This window comes from Scyliorhinus torazame, chromosome 4, assembly GCF_047496885.1.
Source record: "Scyliorhinus torazame isolate Kashiwa2021f chromosome 4, sScyTor2.1, whole genome shotgun sequence".
Taxonomy (NCBI): Eukaryota; Metazoa; Chordata; class Chondrichthyes; order Carcharhiniformes; family Scyliorhinidae; genus Scyliorhinus; species Scyliorhinus torazame.
The window spans coordinates 37,335,063-37,358,706 of NC_092710.1; the positions used below are offsets into that span (position 1 = coordinate 37,335,063).

At 48.6% G+C, this 23,644-nt stretch overlaps 4 non-coding genes across 4 annotated transcripts; 2 read left to right on the top strand and 2 right to left on the bottom strand.

Annotated features, from left to right (window-relative positions):
• Positions 1-230: 230 nt before the first annotated feature.
• Positions 231-303, bottom strand: trnak-uuu (transfer RNA lysine (anticodon UUU)). Its single transcript has one exon. It is a non-coding gene; the product is annotated as a tRNA-Lys (tRNA).
• Positions 304-4,904: 4,601 nt separating this feature from the next.
• Positions 4,905-4,977, bottom strand: trnak-uuu (transfer RNA lysine (anticodon UUU)). The gene has a single exon. It is a non-coding gene; the product is annotated as a tRNA-Lys (tRNA).
• Positions 4,978-6,495: 1,518 nt separating this feature from the next.
• Positions 6,496-6,569, top strand: trnai-aau (transfer RNA isoleucine (anticodon AAU)). The gene has a single exon. It is a non-coding gene; the product is annotated as a tRNA-Ile (tRNA).
• A 1,889-nt stretch (positions 6,570-8,458) lies between these two features.
• Positions 8,459-8,531, top strand: trnak-uuu (transfer RNA lysine (anticodon UUU)). The gene has a single exon. It is a non-coding gene; the product is annotated as a tRNA-Lys (tRNA).
• The last annotated feature ends 15,113 nt before the right edge of the window (positions 8,532-23,644 follow it).

The window sequence follows — 23,644 nt, forward strand, 5'->3', positions numbered from 1 at the left end:
GCGATGGGCAGAGATTTCTCCTTGTAATGATGGTATTATTCACACAAAAGAGAATAGATGAAATCTTGAACCCCCTGGAATGCAAAGGCGACGGTCCTTGGCTGGAAACTGTGATTGTAACAGACAGGGGTTTGAGGGGTAGCAGAGGCAAAATGGGCCGATGGGCTTCTTTCCCAGTGGATTCACTCGATGCGTTCACGTCAGCATCGATCATTGGGATCTAAAATGATCGCCCGAACAGGGACTTGAACCCTGGACCCTCAGATTAAAAGTCTGATGCTCTACCGACTGAGCTATCCGGGCTGTGAGTAATGCCGCTTGTAGTGACCGCATTCCCCCTTCGCTGTTGCTCCTCTCGCTCCGCTGTTGCTCTTCTTGCCTCTGCTTGTCCTGTGCCTCACCTCCAGAACAAACATCTGCTTCCTTTGCCCTGCGCCACTCTCTGAATCCGGACAGCATATCAGCAGCTCCGCCTCTGGATTCAGGGCGAGTTCAGAGCTGTGCTGCTCTTCGACGCTTCACTGCGATACTCCGCCCACCGAGTCCCTTTCCTGGAGACTGGTTATTCCCTGTTGGGTTTGAGACAGTCACTTCCTGACTCTCAATGACTCAACATTCTGACTCAAGGTTCGCTGCGTCCAGCACGCTTGCTTCAATTCTGTTCTTTACAAAAGCGAAACCTCCCCTTTGCCTAACAACTTCCGCGCCGTACCGGCCTCCTCGAACAGGCGCCGGAATGTGGTGACTAGGGGCTTTTCACTGTAACTTCATTGAAGCCTACTTGTGCCAATGAGCAATTTTCATTTCATTTTCATTTCATTAAACGCTCTTTCGTTTTGAGTCTTTTTCGAGAATTACCTGACTCAAAGAGAAAAGATTGGGCACAATCAGCTGAACACGACGCTGTGGGACACGCAAACATGTTATACAGCAAGTCAGGTGTTGACAGCTGATCCATTCCCATCAAAGAGACGCTTTACAAAGGTTCCGGAGCGATGGCACAATCACAAACTCCAGTCATATAAGGAGTGCAATCACCGCCAGCTTGGTCCATGGCGTAATGGTTAACACGTCTGCTTTACATGCAGCAGTTCCTTGGTTCGAGCCCCAGTGGAACCATTGCTGCGTTTTGACAAGTTGTGAACAATTGAATTTCCATGTGAACAGAAATACAACCACGAAAGAGGAAATGCTGGGAAATCACAGCAAGTTTGGGAGTATCTGTAGCGACAGTCAAGAGCTAACGTTTCGAGTCCGTTGACTCTTTGTCAAAGCTAACAGACAGAGAAACTGGGAAATATTTAGACGGAGTGAGAAAGAAAGATGAGCCATAGCCACAGAAACCCAGGGAAACCGAGTGCTAATGGCCACAGAAACCCAGGGGACAGAGTGCAGAATGGCTTTGAATTCAGAAAACAAAGTGAAATGCATTTAAATATAAATGTGATGGAATATAACAATGAGGTTTCACTGAACAGCAGCAATGGACAGATCCAAAGAGCATCCTTTATTGGGACTGGATGAAATTCAATTTCTGATCATAGAATCATAGAAGTTTACAGCATGGAAACAGGCCCTTCGGCCCAACCACTCCATGTCGCCCAGTTTTTACCATTAAGCTAGTCCCAGTTGCCCGCACTTGGCCCATAACCCTTTTTACCCATCTTACCCATGTAACTATCTAAATGCTTTTTAAACGACACAATTGTACCCGCCTCTACTACTACGCCTGGCAGCACATTCCAGACACTCACTGCCCTCTGAGTGAAGAAATTGCCCCTCTGGGCCCTTCTGAATCTCTCCCCTCTCACCTTAAACCTATGCCCTCTAGATTTAGACTCCCCTACCTTTGGGAAAAGATGTTGACTATCTACCTTATCTATGCCCCTCATTATTTTATAGACCTCTATAAGTTCACCCCTAAGCCTCCTACGCTCCAGGGAAAAAAGTCCCAGTCTATCCAGCCTCTCCTTATAACTCAAACCATCAAGTCCCGGTAACATCCTAGTAAATCTTTTCTGCATTCTTTCTAGTTTAATAATATCCTTTCTATAATAGGGTGACCAGAACTGCACACAGTATTCCAAGTGTGGCCGTACCAATGTCTTGTACAACTTCAACAAGACGTCCCAACTCCTGTATTCAATGTTCTGACCAATGAAACCAAGCATGCTGAATGCCTTCTTCACCACCCTGTCCACCTGCGACTCCACCTTCAAGGAGCTATGTACCTGTACTCCTAGATCTCTTTGTTCTGTAACTCTCCCCAACGCCATACCATTAACTGAGTAGGTCCTGGCCTGATTCGATCTGCCAAAATGCATCACCGCACATTTATCTAAATTAAACTCCATCTGCCATTCTTCGCCCCACTGGCCTAATTGATCAAGATCCCGTTGCAATCCTAGATATCCTTCTTCACTATCCACTGTGCCACCAATCTTGGTATCATCTGCAAACTTACTAACCAGGCCTCATAAATTCTCATCCAAATCATTAATATAAATCACAAATAACAGTGGACCCAGCACCGATCCCTGAGGCACACCACGGGTCACAGGCCTCCAGTTTGAATAACAACCCTCTACAACCACCCTCTGTCTTCTGTCGTCCAGCCAATTTTGATTCCAATTGGCAACCTCACCCTGGATCCCGTGAGCTTTAACCTTCTGCAACAACCTACCATGCGGTACCTTGTCAAAGGCTTTGCTAAAGTCCATGTAGACAACGTCTACTGCACTGCCCTCATCTTCCTTCTTGTTAAGCCCCACAATAAACTCAATCAAATTTGTGAGACATGGATTTCCACGCACAAAGCCATGCTGACTGCCCCGAATCAGTCCTTGCCTCTCTAAATGATTGTCGATCCTGTCTCCCAGAATACCTTCTAACAACTTACCTACTACAGACGTTAGGCTCACCGGTCTGTAGTTCCCAGGCTTTTCCTGCTGCCCTTCTTAAACAAGGGCACAACATTCGCTACTCTCCAATCTTCAGGCACCTCACCTGTGGCTGCCGATGATTCAAATATCTCTGTTAGGGGACCTGCAATTTCCTCCCTAGCCTCACACAACATCCTGGGATACATTTAATCAAGTCCCGGTGATTTATCTACCTTGATGCACTTTACGGCATCCAGCACCTACTCCTCCGTAATATGCACACTTCTCAAGACATCACTATTTATTTCCCTTAGTTTCCTGACATCCATGCCTTTCTCCACCGTGAATACCGATGAGAAATATTCATTCAGGATCTCACTCAACTCTTGTGGCTCTGCACATTGATGCCCTTGTTGATCCTTAAGAGGCCCTACTTTGTCCCTAGTTACTATTTTTCCCTTTATTTATCTGTAGAAGCTCTTTGGATTCTCCTTTGCATTATTTGCCAAAGCAATTTCATGTCCCTTTTTGCCCTCCTGATTTCCCTCTTAACTCTATTTCGACAATCTCTATACTCTTCAAGGGATCCACTTGATCCCAGTTGTTTATGTACGTCATAAGCCTCCTTCTCCTTTTTGACCAGAGTCTCAATATCTCGAGTCATCCAGGATTCCCAACTTCTACCAGCCTTGCCCTTCACTCTAAAGGGAATGTGCTTACCCTGAACCCTGGTTAACACATTTTTAAAAGCCTCCCATTTACCAGCCGTCCATTTGCCTGCCAACAGTCTCTCCCAATCTACCTCTGAAAGTTCCTGTCTGATACCATCAAAATTGGCCTTGCCCCAATTAAGAATTTGAACTCTTGGGCCAGACATATCATTCTCCATGGCTATCTTAAAACTAATGGAGTTATGGTCACTTGTCCCAAAGCAATCCCTCACTAACACTTCTGTCACTTGCCCTTCCTTATTTCCCAAGACGAGGTCAAGTTTTGCCCCCTCTCTAGTCGGTCCATCCACATACTGAATGAGAAATTCCTCCTGAATACACTCAACAAATTTCCCTCCATCCAAGCCCCTAATGCTATGGTTGTCCCAGTCAATGTTGGGAAAGTTAAAGTCCCCTACTATTACCACCCTATTTTTCTTGCAGCTATCTCCATACATATTTGCTCCTCAATTTCCCGCTGACTATTTGGGATCCTGTAGTACAGTCCTATCAAGGTGATCTCACCCTTCTTATTTTTCAGTTCCACCCATATAGACTCAGTGGGAGAACACTCGGATATATCCCCTCTAAGTACTGCCGTGATGTTCTCCCGAATCAAAAACGCCACTCCCCCTCCTCTCTTACTTCCTATTCTATCCTTTCTATCGCATCTGTACCCCGTAACATTGAGCTGCCAGTCCTGCCCCTCCCTTAGCCATGTTTCAGTCATAGCTATAATACCCCAGACCCATGTGCCCTTCCATGCCCTGAGTTCATCCGCTTTGCCCGTCAGGCCCCTTGCATTGAAATAAATGCAGTTTAATGTAGACTTTCCCTGCTCTCTGTCCTGCTTTCTCTGGTCATGCTTTAAACACTCTCCCTTCCTGCCTTTTGTTTCCGTCCCCACTGACTTCCTACATCGGTTCCCATCCCCCTGCCACATTAGTTTAAACCGTCCCCAACTGCACTAGCAAACTAGTAATCATGTCAGAATTCAGATTCAACGCGCCTAAAAGCTCAAAATCAGCAAAAAAATGATAATAAATCAGCATAACGCAAATATTTCAGGGATGAATCTTAAAGCGATGGGCAGAGATTTCTCCTTGTAATGATGGTATTATTCACACAAAGGAGAATAGATGAAACCTTGAACGCCATGGAACACAAAAGCGACGGTCCTTGGCTGGAAACTGGGATTGGAACAGTTCGCTGTTTGAGGGGTAGCAGAAGCACAATGGGCCGATGGGTTTATTTCCCAGTGGATTCTCTCGATGAGTTCAGGTCAACGTCGATCATTGGGATCTAAAGCGATCGCCCGAACAGGGACTTGAACCCTGGACCCTCAGATTAAAAGTCTGATGCTTTACCGACTGAGCTATCCGGTCTGTGAGTGAAGCTGCCTGTAGTGACCGCATTCCCCCTTCGCTGTTGCTCGTCTCGCTCCGCCGTTGCCCCTCCTTCCTCTTCTTATGCTGTGCCTCTCCTCCAGAACAAACGGCTGCTTCCTTTGCCCTGCTCCACTCTCTGAATCCGGACAGCATATTCGGACTCTGGATTCAGGGCGAGTTCAGAGCTGTACTGCTCTTCGACGCTTCACTCCGATACTCCGCCCACCGAGTCCCTTTCCTGGAGACTGGTTATTCCCAGTTAGGTTTGGGACAGTCACTTCCTGATTCTCAATGACTCAACATTCTGACTCAAGGTTCGCTGCGTCCAGCACGCTTGCTTCAAATTTGTTCTTTACAAAACTCCCCTTTGCCTAACAACTTCCGCGCCGTACCAGCCTCCTCGAACAGGCACCGGAATGTGGTGACTAGGGGCTTTTCACAGTAACTTCATTGACGCCTACTTGTGACAATGAGCGATTTTCGTTTCATTTTCATTTCATTAAACGCTCTTTCATTTTGAGTCTTTTTCGAGAATTGCCTGATTCAAAGAGAAAAAATTGGGCACAATCAGCTGAACGCGACTTTGTGGGACACGCAAACATGTGATACAGCAAGTTAGGTGTTGACAGATGATCCATTACCATCAGATCGACGCTGTACAATGGTTCCGGAGCAATGGAACAATCGCAAACTCCGGTCATATAAGGAGTGTAGCAGCCGCCAGCTGGTTGGTCATAAAGGTGAATAAATGACAAATTTGATGAGGAGAAAGTTTGCAGATTGGGCGAGGCTCCAGGCACAATGTGTTCAACAATGCCGAAGCCAGCGTAAGTGTTGGTGAGAAGTTTGTCAGTTGGAAACGTGCAGAAAGTTCAAGGTGAAAGCAAATCCTTACGGCTTGCTGGCAACCTAAAGGGTGGAATTTACAAAAGGCAAATTCGCCCGATCCAGCTTGTTCGCGATCAGTCAGGAAAGAATACTCAATTCTCCATTCACCACTTGACGAAATTTGGAATCGACATGGTCACACGAGGTGATCATCCGTACAAGGCCGTTAGCTCAATGGTTGGAGCGTGGTCCCAATAAAGCCAAGGTGGGCGGGGCCGATCCTCGTACGGGTCAACAAAACAACTCCGTCACGAAATGACATGCTTGCCTCATGTGTTTGCAGGCAACCAGCCCAGTGCTGCTGTCGCAGCATTATTACTGACCTGAGGCAGCGCAGGCTCCCTTTTATCCGCTTGACTCCTCTTGGATAATATCTGCCACTTTTTCATTCTTTTACATTTCTGCGCCACAAACTAGTCGGTAACATGTTTCCAAAGTTTCCTAGTCTACAGCGATGACAATTCACGTCGTCCTGAACAATGTCTTACCTCCAATTCCTGCAATTTTCAGGCAAATCTGCTCCAGACAACGTTGGAAATAGCCACGCAACATGTCAGACGAGCCCACCATTCAGGACTGGAGTGAATTTGGAAACGGCATGGTCACTCCAGCCCAAAATGCATAAATGGGCGGTTAGCTCAGATGGTTAGAGCGTGGTGCTAATAGCGCCAAGGTCGCGGGTTCGATCCCCGTACTGGCCAACGACGTAACCACATACTGAAATAATCTCCCCTTTTCCGGCAAGCTGGAGCGGCATTTTGACTCCGCTGCGGAGGCGCAGAGTCCCCTCTAACTGTTTCGCGCCTCTTGGACAGTATCTGCCACTTTTTCTGAGAAACTGTCGTTCTTATACATTTCTGTGTCACAAATGTGCCAACGTCTCCTAATCAATAGCGAACTCCTGCAGATGACAATTCACGTCGCTGTGAACTGTGTTTTACGTCTCCTTCATTGCAATAATTCAGGCGAATCTGCTCCAGGCAGCATTGCAAATAGCCACGGTACCATGTCATATCAGTCTACCTTGAAATTGCGGCATTGAATAGATCAGCAGCGCTGTGCAGGAATTACTAACCCTCTTGCCAGTAATTTGACTCAAATGCTGCCACCTTCAACAAACCGATTGCTTAACATGCAGTCGTTTGCTGGCTACGCCAAATACATTTGATGCTTCGAAATGTCTTTTTCAAAAAGCTGCACTACCCATTTATAATGTGGTGCTCATTACACTGATGTGGAGATGCGGGCGTTGGACTGGGGTGAGCACAGTAAGAAGTCTTACAACACCAGGTTAAAGTCGAACAGGTTTGTTCCGATGTCACTAGCTTCCGGAGCGCTGCTCCTTCCTCAGGTAATTACACTGAAACTTCGTCTGGAACGATCAAAATACCTTAAGGCGAGAAGTATACTTGTTTGCTAATCTATTGCGAGACGACGCATGATCTCCCAGTTAATGTCCTTAGCTTCTAAATACCCGAACCATTTACCCCAATTTAAAATTCAGCTGGCTCATCATCATTTCGTGCTGAAGCAGCAGCCGTCCATTCGGACTAATGTGAGGGCCTGTCCTGCAATTGCAAATAATTTGCATGATGTTGAGATGCTGGCGCTGGATATAGAAAGAAGTGTGACAGCAACAAGAAGTGTAACAGCAACAGGTTTATTTGAAATCACAAGCTTTGGCAGCGCCGTCCCTTCATCAGTTGAAGTGATGAAGGACCACTTTACATGATGAAGGCACAGCGCTGCCAAAGCTCACGATTTCAAATCAACCTGTTGGACTTTAATATGGTGTTGTGAGACTTCTTACTGAATAATCCGCACGCACTTTATTGCGGCACGGTTCCATTTCGACTGGATTTTGAAATCACAGGGTCAGCTGATTTTACTCTTTCAATGAAAAAAGCCGCCCAAAGGCTTTTGCGGACAAGTACTGGAAATGTGAGCCGTAGCACATCCCGTGCTAGAATAATAATAATCTTTACTGGCACAAGTAGGCGTACATTAACACTGCCAATAAGTTACTGTGAAATTTCGATCATAAAGATGAATACATGAGAAATTTGTTGAGGAGAATGTTTGCAGATTGGGAGATGCTCCAGGCACAATGTGTTCAACAATGCGGAAGCCAGCGTTAGTGTTGGTGAGAAAGTTCTAGGGGAAAGCAAATCCTTACGGCTTGCTGGCAACCTAAACGGTGGAATTAACAAAAGGCAAATTTGCGCGATCCAGCTTGTTCGCGATCAGTCAGGAAAGAATACTCAATTCTCCATTCAAGACTGGACTAAATTTGGAATCGACATGGTTACACGAGGTGCCCGTATGGCAATGGCCGGTTAGCTCAATGATTACAGCGTGGTGCTAAAAACGCCGAGGTCGCGGGTTCGATCCTCGTACGTGACAACAAAACAATTCTATCACGAAATGATCTACTTGCCTCATATGTTTGCAGGCAACCAGCCCAGTGTTACTGGAGTGTGGTTGTTTTAGAGCAGAGGCACAGCACAAGCAGAGAAAAGAGGAGCAACAGCGGAGCGAGAGGAGCAACAGCGAAGTGTGAATGCGGTCACTACAGATGGGATCACTCCCAGCCCGTATAGCTCAGTCGGTAGAGCATCAGACTTTTAATCTGAGGGTCCAGGGTTCAAGTCACTGTTCGGGCGATCATTTTAAATCCCAATGATCGATGCTGACGTGAACCCATCGAGTGAATCCACTGGGAAAGAAGCCCATCGGCCCATTGTGCCTCTGCTACCCCTCAAACCCCTGTCTGTTTCATTCCCATTTTCCAGCCAAGGACCGTCGCCTTTGCATTCCACGGGGTTCAAGATTTTATCTTCTCTTTTGTGTGAATAATACCATCATTACAAGGAGAAATCTCTGCCCATCGCTTTCAGGTTGATACCTGAAATATTTGCGTTTTGCTGATTTATTATCTTTTTTTTTGCTGATTTTGAGCTTTTTGGCGCGTTTAATCTGAATACCGACATGATCAGCAATTGAATTTGACCCAGTCCCAATAAAGGATGCTCTTTGGATCTGTCCGTTGCTGCTGTTCAGTTCAACCTCATCGTTAAGTTCCAATAAATTCCATCACATTTATATTTAAATACATTTCACTTTGTTTTCTGAATTCAAAGCCATTCTGCACTCTGTCCCCTGGGTTTCTGTGGCCATTAGCACCCGGTCCCTGGGTTTCTGTGGCTATGGCTCATCTTTCTTTCTCCCTCCACAGTATCAATATTTCCCACTTTCTCTGTCTTTTAGGTTTGACAAAGAGTCAACGGATTCGAAACGTTAGCTCTTTACTCTCCCTACAGATGCTGCCAGACTTGCTGAGATTTTCCAGCATTTCCTCTTTCGTGGTTGTGTTTCTGTTCACATGGAAATTCAATTGTTCACAACTTGTCCAAAAGCAGCAATGGTTCCAATGGGGCTTGAACCGAAGACCTGCTCCGTGTAAAGCAGACGTGATAAGCACTACACCATGGAACCAGCTGGCGCCAGCTGCATTCCGTATATGACTGGAGTTTGTGATTGTTCCATCGCTCCGGAACATTTGTAAAGCGTCGATTTGATGGGAATGGATCAGCTGTCAACACCTGACTTGCTGTATAACATGTTTGCGTGTCCCACAAAGTCGCGTTCAGCTGATTGTGCCCAATTTTTTCTCTTTGAGTCAGGCAATTCTCGGAAAAGACTCAAAATGAAAGAGCGTTTCATGAAATGAAAATCGCTGATTGTCGCGAGTAGGCTTCAATTATGTTACTGTGAAAAGCCCATAGTCACCACATTCCGGCGCATGTTCGAGGAGGCCGGTATGGCGCGGAAGTTGTTAGGGAAAGGGGTGGTTTCGCTTTTGCAAAGAACAGTTTTGAATCAAGCGTGCTGGATGCAGCGAACCTTGAGTCAGAATGTTGAGTCGTTCAGAATCAGGAAGTGACTGTCCCAAACCCAACTGGGAATAACCAGTCTCCAGGAAAGGGACTCGGTGGGCGGAGTATCGGAGTGAAGCGTCGAAGAGCAGCACAGCTCTGAACTCGCCCTGAATCCAGAGGCGGAGCTGCTGATATGCTGTCCGGATTCAGAGAGTGGCGCAATGCAAAGGAAGCAGCTGTTTGTTCTGGAGGAGACGCACAGCATAAGAAGAGGAAAGAGGGGCAAGAGCGGGGCGAGATGAGCAACAGCGAAGTGGGAATGCGGTCACTACAGGCGGGGTCACTCACAGCCTGGATTGCTCAGTCGGTACAACATCAGACTTTTAATCTGGGGGTCCAGGGTTCAAGTCCCTGTTCCGGCGATCATTTTAAATCCCAATGATCGATGCTGACGTGAACTCATCGGGTGAATCAACTGAGAAAGAAGCCCATCGGCCCATTGTGCCTCTGCTACCCCTCAAACCCCTGTCTTTTCCAATCCCAGTTTCCAGCCAAGGACCGTCGCCTTTGCATTCCACGGGGTTGAAAGTTTCATCTATTCTCCTTTGTGTGAATAATACCATAATTACAAGGAGAAATCTCTGCTCATCGCTTTAAGATTGATCCCAGAAATATTTGCGTTATGCTGCTTTATTATCATTTTTCTGCTGATTTTGAGCTTATAGGCGAGTTGAATCTGAATTCCGACATGATCAGAAATTGAATTTCATCCAGTCCCAATAAAGGATGCTATTTGGATCTGTCCGTTGCTGCTGTTCAGTTAAACCTCATTGTTATGTTCCAATAAATTCCATCACATTTATATTTAAATACATTTCACTTTGTTTTCTTAATTCAAAGCCATTCTGCACTCTGTCCCCTGGGTTTCTGTGGCCATTGGCACCCGGTTTCCCTGTGTTTCTGTGGCTATGGCTCATCTTTCTTTCTCACTCCACAGTATAAATATTTCTCACTTTCTCTGTCTGTTAGCTTTGTCAAAGAGTCATCGGACTCGAAACGTTAGCTCTTTGCTCTCCCTGCAGATGCTGCCAGACTTGCTGAGATTTTCCAGCATTTTCTCTTTCGTGGTTATATTTCTGTTCACATGGAAATTCAATTGGTCACAACTTGTCCAAAAGCAGCAATGGTTCCACTGGGGCTCGAAACCATGACCTGCTGCGTGTAAAGTAGACGTGATAACCACTACACCATGGAACCAGCAGGCGGCAGCTCCACTCCTTATATCACTGGAGTTTGTGATTGTTCCATCACTCCGCAACCTTTGGAAAGCGTCTATTTGATGGGAATGGATCAGCTGTCAACACCTGACGTGCTGTATAACATGTTTGCGTGTCCCACAAAGTCGCGTTCAGCTGATTGTGCACAATTTTTTCTCTTTGAGTCAGGCAATTCTCGAAAAAGACTCAAAATGAAAGAGCGTTTAATGAAATGAAAATGAAATGGAAATCGCTTTTTGTCATGAGTCGGCTTCAATTAAGTTCCTGTGAAAAGCCCCTATTCGACACATGCCGGCGCCTGTTCGGGGCGGCCGGTACGGCGGGGAAGTCGTTAGGCAAAGGGGAGGTTTCGCTTTTGTAAAGAACAGATTTGAAGTAAGCGTGCTGGACGCAGTGAATCTTGAGTCAGAATGTTGAGTCGTTCAGAATCAGGAAGTGACTGTCCCAAACCCAACTGGGAATAACCAGTCTCCAGGAAAGGGACTCGGTGGGCGGAGTATCGGAGTGAAGCGCCGAAGAGCAGCACAGCTCTGAACTCGCCCTGAATCCAGAGGCGGAGCTGCTGATATGCCGTCCGGATTCAGAGAGTAGCGCAGCGCAAAGGAAGCAGCTGTTTGTTCTGCAGGAGAGGCACAACATCAGCAGAGGAAAGAGGGGCAACAGCGAAACGAGAGGAGCAACAGCGAAGGGGGAATGCGGTCACTACAGGCGGTATCGTTCATAGTCTGGATAGCTCAGTCGGTAGAGCATCAGACTTTTAATCTGAGGGTCCAGGGTTCAAGTCTATGTTCGAGCGATCATTTTAAATCCCAATGATCGACGCTGACCTGAACTCATCGAGTAAATCCACTTCGAAAGAAGCCCATCGGCCCATTGTGCCTCTGCTACCCCTCAAACCCCTGTCTGTTCCAATCCCAGTTTCAAGCCAAGGTCCATCGCCTTTGCACTCCACGGGGTTCAAGGTTTCCTCTATTATCTTCTGTGTGAATAATACCATCATTACAAGGAGAAATCTCTGCCCATCGCTTTCAGGTTGATCCCTGAAATATTTGCGTTATGCTGATTTATTTTCTCCATTTGTTTGCTGATTTTGAGCTTTTAGGCGAGTTGAATCTGAATTCCGACATGATCAGAAATTGAATTTCATCCAGTCCCAATAAAGGGAGCTCTTTGGATCTGTCCGTTGCTGCTGTTCAGTTAAACCTCATTGTTATGTTCCAATAAATTCCATCACATTTATATTTAAATACATTTCACTTTGTTTTCTGAATTCATTGAGAATGCTGGCAGGCAATGCGATGTTCTGCAATGGTAGTTTGTACCGACTTTGTATTGAAGTGTAACTGCAATATTATTTTCATTGACAAAACAAGTATTGTCAGCGCCGATTGCTAACTCCGCCGCTGCCTGCAGATTCCCCTCCAAGGAACACGCGCCATATTCACTTGGAACCATTTCCCATTCACTCACTCTTGTTGGGTACAAATCATGGAACTTCCTTCCTAACCACTTTCTGGGTGCACCTACACCACATGGATTGCAGAGTTCCAGAAATCCACACCACACCCAGTTTCACGGGAATTGGATGAGAGCTGAAATTATGGAGCGCTAGTTTATTGCTTTTTGTATTTTGAAATTGCAGATTGTGGTGGAGTGACCATAATGATGTCCAGGAAATGTTGTGTCAATGTTCTAAGATGAAGGAATTGGATACAGAATGGCTGTTGGTGTGGTGAGTGGCACGTTTTGCCAAGGTGAAATTCGAACAAGGGTCACAGCGCCGAATGGGTATTGAGAAAAGGCGGTGAGTGAGAGAAACGCTCGTTTAACAGATTGGGTCCCCGCAGAACAAAACGTAAAAGGTGAGTGAAAGTTGGGGAAGGGGCAGGAGGCAAAGGGGAATTTGAGACGGCGAAGGGTCACGAGATACAGAGCATTAGTTGGGAAATTTCGAAATATTTCAGTCTGTAAACTCGTTCCTGGTTCGTCTACTGGATGGCTCTATTCTGCGCCGCAATCGATGCGCCCTTCGCCTCATTCCACGGTTGCCAGGTGATCCTCCAGTGTCGCCTCGCCCTCCTGCTGACCCTGCCATGGACTATGCAGAGCTCCCTGTCACTCTACCTCCCCCTGACTTTGACGCAGTCCAGCCCGCTCCTGAACCGGCGGCTCTCGACCCACCCTTGAGGCGGTCAACCAGAATTTGTCGCCTCAGAGACTACATTTATGAACTTGTCGAATTTATGGACTCTCTGAATTATTTTGTTGCTTTGTTTGACCGTTTCCCTGGTTTGTATATAATGTTGATCTCGTTACTCTTGTTGCATATTGCTCTGCACCAGGCACCTTCCCATGTAAATAGCTTAGTTCTCATGTACATAGTCCTGTACATATGTCTTCGCACCCCACACATAGTTCGGATCATTATCACCACACATTATTTATTGCCACACACATACATTTTTTTATAAAAGGGGGGATGTCATAATATACACCAGTATGTCGTGGTGCAGAGACATACACTGATGGACACACAGAAAGACCAAGCAACACACACAACACCGCAGCCAATCACCAGTTAGAGCACACTCACTATAAAGACAGAGGGCATCAGTTTTCCCGCTCATTCGGGATGCAGCCTCTCAGAAGGACAGAGCTTACAGCTTACAGCACAGATCTTCACCATGTGCTGAGTGCATAGACTGGTCAGGATAGGCATAGGTCTTTAGTTTAATCTAACATCGTGTTAACCCACAGTGAAAGCACGTTCAACAGCTTCTAGCTTAATAAAATAGTGTTGTTCTATTTTAAGTGTTGGTAGCCTTTATGTGTTCCACGGATCCAAAACACCCAACACATCACCGTGCAGCAAACATTTCACCAGCTGCTGTGGGAGGCCACGTATCTTAGAGCAATAAAGCCTCAGTTGTATTCAACTCTCGTCTTTGTCCAATTGATCGTGCATCAATTTATTGCTCTAAGATTTTCAGAAGATGGACCTCCGTATCAAGCCTGATCGTCTGCAGCTGGATCCGTATTCAAGCAATGCCAAAAAGGACTTTCAGCACTGGCTAACTTGTTTCGAGGCGTACATCAGGTCTGCACCACACCCTGTTCCGGAGGCTCAGAAAATACAGATACTGTACTCGGGGTTGAGCTCCAATGTCTTTCCGCTGATCCAGGACGCGCCAAACTACGCCGAAGCCATGGCGCTACTTAAAGAAAACTACGCCCAGCGGACGAACACGCTCTTCGCCAGGCATGTACTCGCCACTCACTCTCAACTCCCTGGTGAGTCCATAGAAGACTTCTGGCGGGCCCTAATCCCACTATTCCGGGACTGTGACTGTCAGGCCGTTACGGCCACTGAACATTCTAACCTCCTCATGCGGGACGCTTTTGTTACGGGGATTGGGTCGGACCTCATACGCCGGCGACGTTTAGAAGGGGCCACACTCGATCTCGCAGAGACAAAGAAGCTCACGCTCTCTATGATGATCGCTTCGCGAAATACTCAGGCCAACGCCCCCAGCAGCGCGGCCCACCCCTCCTTCCCTTCGTGAACCCACAGCTGGCCGTCCCAGCGGGGCCCTTACCCAGCCAATACGCCTGCACCACACACCAGCCAGCTAACCTAATAAAAATGTTATTTTTGCGGCCAGCAAGAACACCACCGCCAATGCTGCCCGGCCCGCGCTGCCCTTTATAAGGCTTGCGGTAAGAAGGGGCACTTCGCCGCCGTGTGCCAGGCACGCGCAGTCGCTGCTATCACCCCCCCCCCTCGTTTACGCACAATGGGCACTGCCATCTTCACCCCCGGACCATGTGCTGCCAGTGGGTGCCACCATCTTCTCCCCCTCAGACCACGCGCGGCTAGTGGGCGCTGCCATCTTCTCCCCCTCATACCAAGCTCGGCCAGTGGGTGCCGCCATCTTCCCTTCCGCGCAACACGTGCGGCCCATGGGTGCTGCCATCTTGTTCAACCCCTGCCATGTGCGGCCCATGGGTGCCGCCATCTTGTTCAACCCCTGCCACGTGCGGCCCATGGATGCCGCCATTTTGTCCTCCCCAAGATCTTCAGGCGCCGCCATCTTGTCTCCCCCAACGCACATGGGCACCACCAGCGTCCCAGGACCCGTGCCCCATGGGCACCCCATCATTCGACACCAGCGACGACCAACTTCGACTCGCCTCAGTGACCATCGACCAGTCTCGTCCGCACAACCTGGCGACCGCATCAACCAGCGTTATAATCGACGGACACGTGACCTCTTGCCTGCTGGACTCTGGGAGCACCGAAAGCTTCATCCATCTGGATACGGAAGTCCACATCCGGGATGTCACTCCCGACTCGGCTGGCAGCTCCAGGACCCGTCCTTCTCCGTAGGCACGTCCGACCACACAAGGCGGACCCATTGGTGGAGAGGGTGCAGTTGCTCCATGTGAACCCCCAGTATGCCTACGTGGCGTACTCCGATGGCCGCCAGTATACTGTCCCCCTCAGGGACCTGGCACCAGTAGGTTCCACACACACACACACCGCTGGCCCGGCTCCACCCCCACCCCCCCCCCTCCCCCAGGCGCTCCGAGCAGCAACCCCTCCAGGACCATCCTGCTCATGCCCGAGGATGAAGAGGATTTCAGCATGCTCCCAGAGTCACCGAAGACCAGACCAGCATCGGCATCGCCGCCACCACTGCTTCGCTCCCAGCGGCACATCAAGGCCCCGGACCAGTTAAACCTCTAACTGGTTCACTGGACTTCAAAATTTGCAAATATTGTATGTCTAAATTCAATTTCTGGATATAGTTCTCCACCACCCCCGCCGTACTCAATTGTAACAGGGGGTGAATGTGGTACACCACTGTTGCACCTATATTAAGTGATGTACGGTAGGACCTGTACTACAGGTATGGCGGTAGTCCCTGCCTGCTGGCTCCGCCCAGTAGGCGGAGTATAAGTATGTGTGTCCTCAGTGAAGCAGCCATTTCACCAGCTGCTGTGGCGGCCACACATCTTCGAGCAATAAAGCCTCAGTTGTATTCAACTCTCGTCATTGTCCAATTGATCGTGCATCACAGACCGTCACCACCCTCTGGGTAAAAATGTTTTTCCTCAAATCCCCCTGAACATCCTGCCCCTCATCTTTAACTTGTGTCCCCTTGTAACTGACCCTTCAACGAAGGTGAACAGCTGCTCCCTGTCCCCTATGCACCCTGTCCATGGCCCTCATAATCTTGCACACCTCGATCAAGTTGCCCCTCAGTCTTCTCTGCTCCAGTGACACCAACCCAAGCCTACCCAACCTATCTTCATAATTTAGTGTCTCCAGTGCTCGGACTGTCGGAACGTTGAGCAACAGAATTAGCGACAAAGAGAAGAACGGGGTGAGAACTGCGACAAAATTATCAAATCCCTCTCACCTCGGCTCAATAAAATAGCTTAGACATCAGATACAGAAGCAGAATTAAGCCATTCCACCCATCAAATGTGCTCTGCCATTCGATCATGGTTGATATGTTTCTCACCCCCATTCTCCTGCCTTCTCCCCGTAATCGCTAATGCCCTTATTAATCAAGAATCTATCTATCTCTGTCTTAAAGACACAGTGACTTGGCCTCCAGAGCCTTCTGCTGCAATAAATGCCACAGATCCACCACCCTCTGGCTGGAGAAATTCCTCCTCATCTCAGTTTTAAAGGATCATCCCTTCAGTCTGAGGCTGTGCCCTCGGGTTCTAGTTTCTCCTACTGGTGGAAACATCCTCACAACGTCCACTCTATTTAGGCCCCTCAGTGTTCTGCAAGATCCCCCTCAGCCTTATAAACTCTATCGAGTACAGGCCCAGAGTCTTCAACAGCTCCTCATATGACAAGCCCTTAATTCCTGGGATAATTCTCCTCTGGCCAGTACACCCTTACTTAGATACAGGGCCCAAAATTGCTCATAACATTCCAAATGGGGTCTGATCAGAGCCTTATACAGCCTCAGCAGTACATCCCAGGTCTTGTATTCTAGCCCTCTCGGTGGCCTAACTCAGGTTCTGTACAGCTGCAACATGATTCGCCATTTTTTATACTCAATGCCCGGACCACTTAGGGCAAGCATGCCGTGTGCCTTCTTGACTACCTTCTCCACCCACGCTGCCACTTTTAGTGATCTGTGAACCTGTACATCAAGATCTCTCTGCCGATCAATGCTCTTCAGGGTTCTGTCATTTACTGTTTATTTCCCACCTGTATTAGACCTTCCAAAATGCATTACCTCACATTTGTCTGGAGTAAACTCCATCTGCCATCTCTCCGCCCAAGTCTCTAACCGATCTATAGCCTGCCGTATCCACTGACAGCCCCATTGCTATCCCCAATTCCATCAACCTTTGTGTCATCCGAAAATTTACTATTCAGTCCAGTTACATTTTCCTCCAAATCATTTATATATATTGAAAACAGCAGCCCTCCATTCAGAAAAGCACCCTTCCACTGCCGCCCTCAGTCTTCTATGACCGAGCCAGTTCTGTATCCAACATGCCAGCTCACCTCTGATCCCGTTTGATTTCACCTTCTGCACCAGTCTGCCAAGGGGTACCTTGTCAAAGGCTTTACTAAAGTCCATGTGGATAATATCCACTGCCCAATTAAAGGCTTGCGAATCTTCTGCATTCTAGACTCAGGGAGCTCTTTGGATTCTCGCTGATTATATTGATGGGACATTCCCAGGGGTTCTGTGAGCACAAAGGGATATAAGGACAGTTCAGGAAGGTACAATTAACATAGATGAACCATGAACATATTGAATGTTGGAGCAGTCATTCCATCCGGTAGATATTCCTGCTGCTCCTATTTGTGATATCCCTGCAGACCCTCAGGAGAGCAACACACAGGATTATACTGAGCTGGGAGTGGAAAGAGCAGCTTCCCCAGCAGCATTCTGCATTTTAATGGCTTCATTAGAAGTACAGTTTACAGAATGTTTGTTTCTATTTGCCTTGAGCACAGGCGAACAGTGAGTGGATTTATCAAGGTCTCTAGTGTTTTTAAATAAAGGTTAAATATGTCGAATCTCTTTGGTTCCCCAGCCTGAATGGGTGACACAGTAGTCAGCACTGCTGCCTCACAGCTCCAAGGGTCCCCCGTTTCATTCCGGCCTCGGGTGACTGTGCGGAGTCTGCAAGTTCTCCCCGTGTCTGCGTGGGTTTCCTCCGCTTTGCTCCCACAGCCCAAAGGTGTGCAGGTTAGGTGGATTACGAAAGGTCGGCGACCTGAACAGCGGAGAAGAGCAGGCAACGACACAGGGGGATGGGGAGTAACGTTTTGAAAAAGGAACTGACCGCTATGAAGGAAGCGATCAAGGCGGAGTACCAGGTGGTGATGAAGGGGATGGTGACCGAAGCGATAGCCACTCTTCAGTACACGATAGAGGGCCTGGGACGGAAAGTGGAGGCCCAGGAGAAGACGCTCCTGGACCAGGAGAAGGCATCAACGGCCCACAGCGACAGGATAGTGGCTTTGGAGGCCGAGATGAAGAGGTTGGTGGCGGCTCAGGGTAACCTGAAAAGGAAGGTCAAGGATGAGGAGAATAGGTCCAGGTGGCAAAACGACCGCATTGTGGATCTGCCAGAGGAGATTGAGGGGAGGGACCCAACTGCGCAATCTAGTTGGGAGGGAAGGCTTTCCAGACCCCCAGTGATGGACAGGGCACACAAGTGGCTCCGACCTAAGCCCAATACTGGGGAGCAATCAAGGGCGATAAATGCAAAGCTGCATCGATTCCAGGAATGGGGCAAAAATCCTGAGGTGGGCCCGACAGGCGAAATCATGATCGTGGGGAGGGCACAGAGTCAGGGTCTACCAGGACATTGGGGCGGACTTGGCAAAAAGGAGGGCCGAATTCAACAGAGCGAAATCGGCGCTCTACAAAAAAGGGGTGCAATTCGGCATGTTAATCCCGGGCAAACTCTGGGTGACATACAAGGGGAAGGAACATTACTTCGGCACTCCGGCGGAGGCGGATGAGTTTGTTAAAATGAACAACCCGGGGGAGAGCAGACGTGGCAGCGGTGAAAGCGGCAGGGACAGGGGAAGAAAGGGAATGAGAGTGGAGGACGGAGCGAAAACAAAGACTGTAACATGGACTATGTTTTTGCGCGGGACTGTGCTGCCTCGTTTTCGTGTTTGTCTCCTTTCTCAGTTTGAAGATGGGAAACAGGAAAGGGGAGCGAGAATAGGGGAAGCAGCCAAGTGGGAGGGATAGGGGGTGGAGAGGGGGAGGTAAAACAGGGCCCGGTCTAGACCAGCACTGGGAGGGGAGCCACCTGACTAGTGAGGAGGGCTCGCACGGGAAGACAGGCAGTGAGGGAGACCGCGGCGCACCTCTCAGGGGAGAGGGAGCGTCTGGCCAGAAGGGGGGAGAAAGGGCAGAAGGGGGAGAGAACACTCGGGGGGGGGGGGGGGGGAGGGGGAACCAGAGGGATGGATGGGGGGGGGGGGGGTTGGGGAAGGGGGAACAAAGACGGGGGATGCACAGAACGTAAAGGGAACAAAGAGAACAAATGGGACAGACACAGGTCTTGACGGGCATGGAGCAGAGTGGGGAACCAAGATGGCGCCGTACACTGCCATTCTGGTGGGCCCCTGGGCAATGGGAGACCTCAGAGGGCAAGGGCACACCCACGTGGCATACACATAGTTAGAGGCCGGTCATATCTGTGTTCTCAGAACAGGCACCAACGCTATGGATTGGCTTTGCCCTATTCTTACTTAGGATGCCTGTCTGTTGGTTTCTCTGCTGCTTCTGGTGTGCATTGCACTCTCGTGCATCGTGTCCTAATTGTCAAGAATTATAACACTCCTGGGATTTGGGTTGCTGAGTGCTGTTCCTGCCCTCATTTACCCATGCGGGTTTCTGGTGCTTCCTAACTGGATGCATGTCTGCCTGTTCTTCCCCTGTTTTAACAAATGCGGTTTTGCCTTGGATGGACTGTTCCCAAGAGCGGGACAATCTTTTCAAAACCCATTTTTCATTGTGGGCCTCGTCTGAGGGGTCGTAATTTGCGCAAGCTCTCTGTCCTGACTCTGTCACATGAGAGACTAGGATGCAAGTCCATTTGGCTACATTATCTGGCGACAAATGGGCGCGGGCTAATTCTCCCAACACTGCAGTAAAATGTATCCACAAGCGTCCAGCAAACGCCGTGGGGTGCTCTGTTTTCTTTTGCCTACACTTGTTTAGGCCTTCTACGGGGTCTCCTTTGTTATAGCCGATCGCATCTAGGATCGCTGTGTGCATTTCATGTAGGGTGCCTCCTCCTACATTCTGTGGGTCGGGAAGGGCTGCCACGACTGAAGGGTCGAGGCTCCCACCAAGTATACCCTATACTCCCGGGACCTGTTTCATCATTGGCGCAGAATTCACTCCAATCCTTTCCCTTTGAGATATTTTCTGATCTCTGCTTCCCATACGGGATACGGTCCGACTCTACTGGTCACTGCGACCTCGAATTCCTGGGGGTTCAAAAGGCGTTCCATTGCCTTGATTGCCATTTTTCTCTTTCTCTGTGCTCTACTGAATTTGGAACAGGGGGTGATAAAGTGGTGATGTAAACACGGGTACGGCTTACGCTAATTTCCGGCCTACAAAACTCCCGACAGTTTTATGCAACAAAATATCTCAGGTTTACCTTATATCCCTGTTAGTACACATGCATTCACACACTTCCGAATCTTGGGGGATTGATCAGTGTCGTTCTTACACTTGTGGCTTTTCTGTTTCCAATTGGGTTACAATTCAAATTTGGGTTCTCTCGGAGTGACTAGGCCACTTCTAGGTCGAGTCCCGTCAGAGGCCGCCAATAAATGTTGCTCTCTCTGGTTGTTTGTAAATATGGCGGTCAATATGGTTGCCTTCCTTAATTCTAATTACGTTTGCTTTAGAGTCGCCAGGTATCTTTTGATACCGCCACAAGGTTCAAACCCGAATACTGATCAAAGAGCCAATACACCAGTTAGTTAGTTCAAAGTCAGTACTATTTATTTACATACACAGCAATATCTACTCATGCACGAAATACTACAGACTAAACTATCACTACTGCTAAAGCCTATACTTTGCTTCGGGCACCCACTCAGTCAGAGGAACAATGGCCGTTGTTCGGTTCTGAGGCTGCTGGGGTTGAAGTGGCAGAGGGGAACAGCTAAGGTCGTCCATCTGGAAGCGAGCATTCACCTTGGACTCACTTGCTTCTGGTGGCGGTGGTGGACGGGTCTCTCCACTGAGAGAGACGATTCCAAGAGAGTGATTCTCTCTTGGAGCCTTTTTCTTTTCCCCGAAGTGGGCTTCGCGTGTTCTTGGGCGGGCCTTGAACTTGGCGACAATCAATTGGGTAATTTCTTGATTATTTGCATTGATCTTGACCAATAAAGCGGTGGGTGCCCTGATGGCTGGGCGTGTCCTAGGTGGCCGTTGGCCTGCTTTGCTTTCGGCTTTCAGTTGGGGAACTGGCGCCACGAAGTCTGGGGCCAGATCGGTTACTTCGGTATTTTTCTTTGTTCTCGGAGATGGGCCATCCATATGTTAATGGACCTACAGTTTCAGTCTCGTCTGGGAGCTGTTTCTCCAATATGCAGACAGCCTGCCTGCTTTCATAACATATTCCATTTTTCCCTGCAATCTTTGCAAATGTCCATTTTGTATTCTGGAAGTGGCCATCCCAGGTGGCTAAAGGATGACCAGCTCCTGAATGTCCCGAATCTGCAGGAAGGACTGAAGGAAATCTCGCAGATCCTGAAAGAGTTCAGAACCTTCTCAGGTTACAAACTCAACCTGGGCAAAAGTGAGGCATTCCCAGTGAACCCAAATGGGGGACGGGCAGAGGTGGAGGGGCTCCTGTTCAAAAGAGCCCAAAACAGATTCCGATACCTTGGAATCCAAATAGCCAGAGACTGGACACAGATCCACAAGTGGAACTGAACAGCCTGGTGGAAGATGTCAAAATGACCTACAGAGGTGGGGCTCACTCCTTCTCTCCCTGACGGGGAGAGTGCTGATGATCAGGATGAACGTGCTGTCACGGTTCCTCTTCCTGTTTTGATCCATACCGATTTTAATCCACAAGGCGTTTTTCCAAAACGTAGACAGTTTAATCATGGCTTGTGTGTGTGTGTGTGTGTGTGTGTGCGGGGGGGGGGGGGGGGCGGGGATGAGGGGAGGCGTGCGGGGGTGGGCAGGGAGTCGGGGGGCGGGGGGGGGGGTGTAAGAACCTGAGAGTTCCCAAACAGACACTGCAATGGAGGGAAATAAAAGATGGCTTGGCATTACCAAACCTGCAGTACACCCACTGGGCATCAACGGCGGAACGACTGAGGGAATGGGCAAACAAACCTAACGCACAGTGGGTGCGGATGGAGGAGGCCTCCTGTAGGGGAACAATCCTCTGGGCCTTGGCTACAGAAGCACTCGCATTACCCTCGCGAAAAGCCCAGTGGTAGCGACCATACTGAAAATGTGGGCCCAATTAAGGCAGCACTTCGAGCTGACAAGGATGTCCACATGGCTCCCATCTGCGGTAATCACAAATTCCGCCGCCCCCCCCCCCCCCCCCCCCCCCGCCCCAGCCATGCTAGACGCCACCTTCAGGAAATGGAGATGGGACGGAGGAACACTGACTGTGAGGGACTTTTGCGTACGGCACAGACTAGCGATACTGGACGAACTGATGGAGGAGTGGGAACTGCCGACAGGACCGGAAATGAGACACCTGCAAATAAAGCACTTCCTCCACAAAGGGACAGTAGATACCCCAGAGTCCCAGAGACGACACTATTAGGGGACCTGATGAACACGGACAGTAAGGAAGGGAGTCTCGGTGGGAAAATATATGGAGAGCTACCGGACAGAGCCCGAACACCACTGGACGAGACCAGACTGAAATGGACACACGGCGAGCCAGAGAGCGACATAGTATAAATAGGGGAATTGTTTTTTTATATAAATTTAGATTACCCAATTCATTGTTTCCAATTAAGGGGCAATCTGGCCTACCCTGCACATCTTTGAGTTATGGGGGCAAAACCCACGCAAACATGGGGAGAATGTGCAAACTCCACACGGACAGTGACCCACAGCCGGGATCGAACGCGGGACCTAGGCACCGTGAGGCTGCAGGGCTAACCCACTGTGCCACCGTTCTGCCCTGTAAATAGGGAAAATAAGGGAAGGAAAAGACAAACCTTTCTGTATTGTATAGTGAATAAACACGGCCAACAATGTACATAGCTGCTGATAAATTTTGAAAATGCCAATAAAAAGATTTTTTTTTTAAATAACAAGAAATTTGAAATAAGGATAACAATTTTTCCAATCAAGGTGTTGCTGGAGAATGGGGATGAGAAAAATATCAGCCATGATTGAATCGCGGAGCAGACTCGATGGGCCGAGTTGACTAATTCTGCTCCGATGTCTTTTGGTCTTATGGTCTGAAAATAAGTAGAGGTCAGTGAGGTGAGGTAATGATTGGTGAATTTGACTCAATATGAGGTAAGTCATAGATATTGCTGCTGGCGAGTTTATTGAGGGGAGAAAGTGGGAGGGTGCACAGAATTTCACTGCAATCCTCATGTCTGGA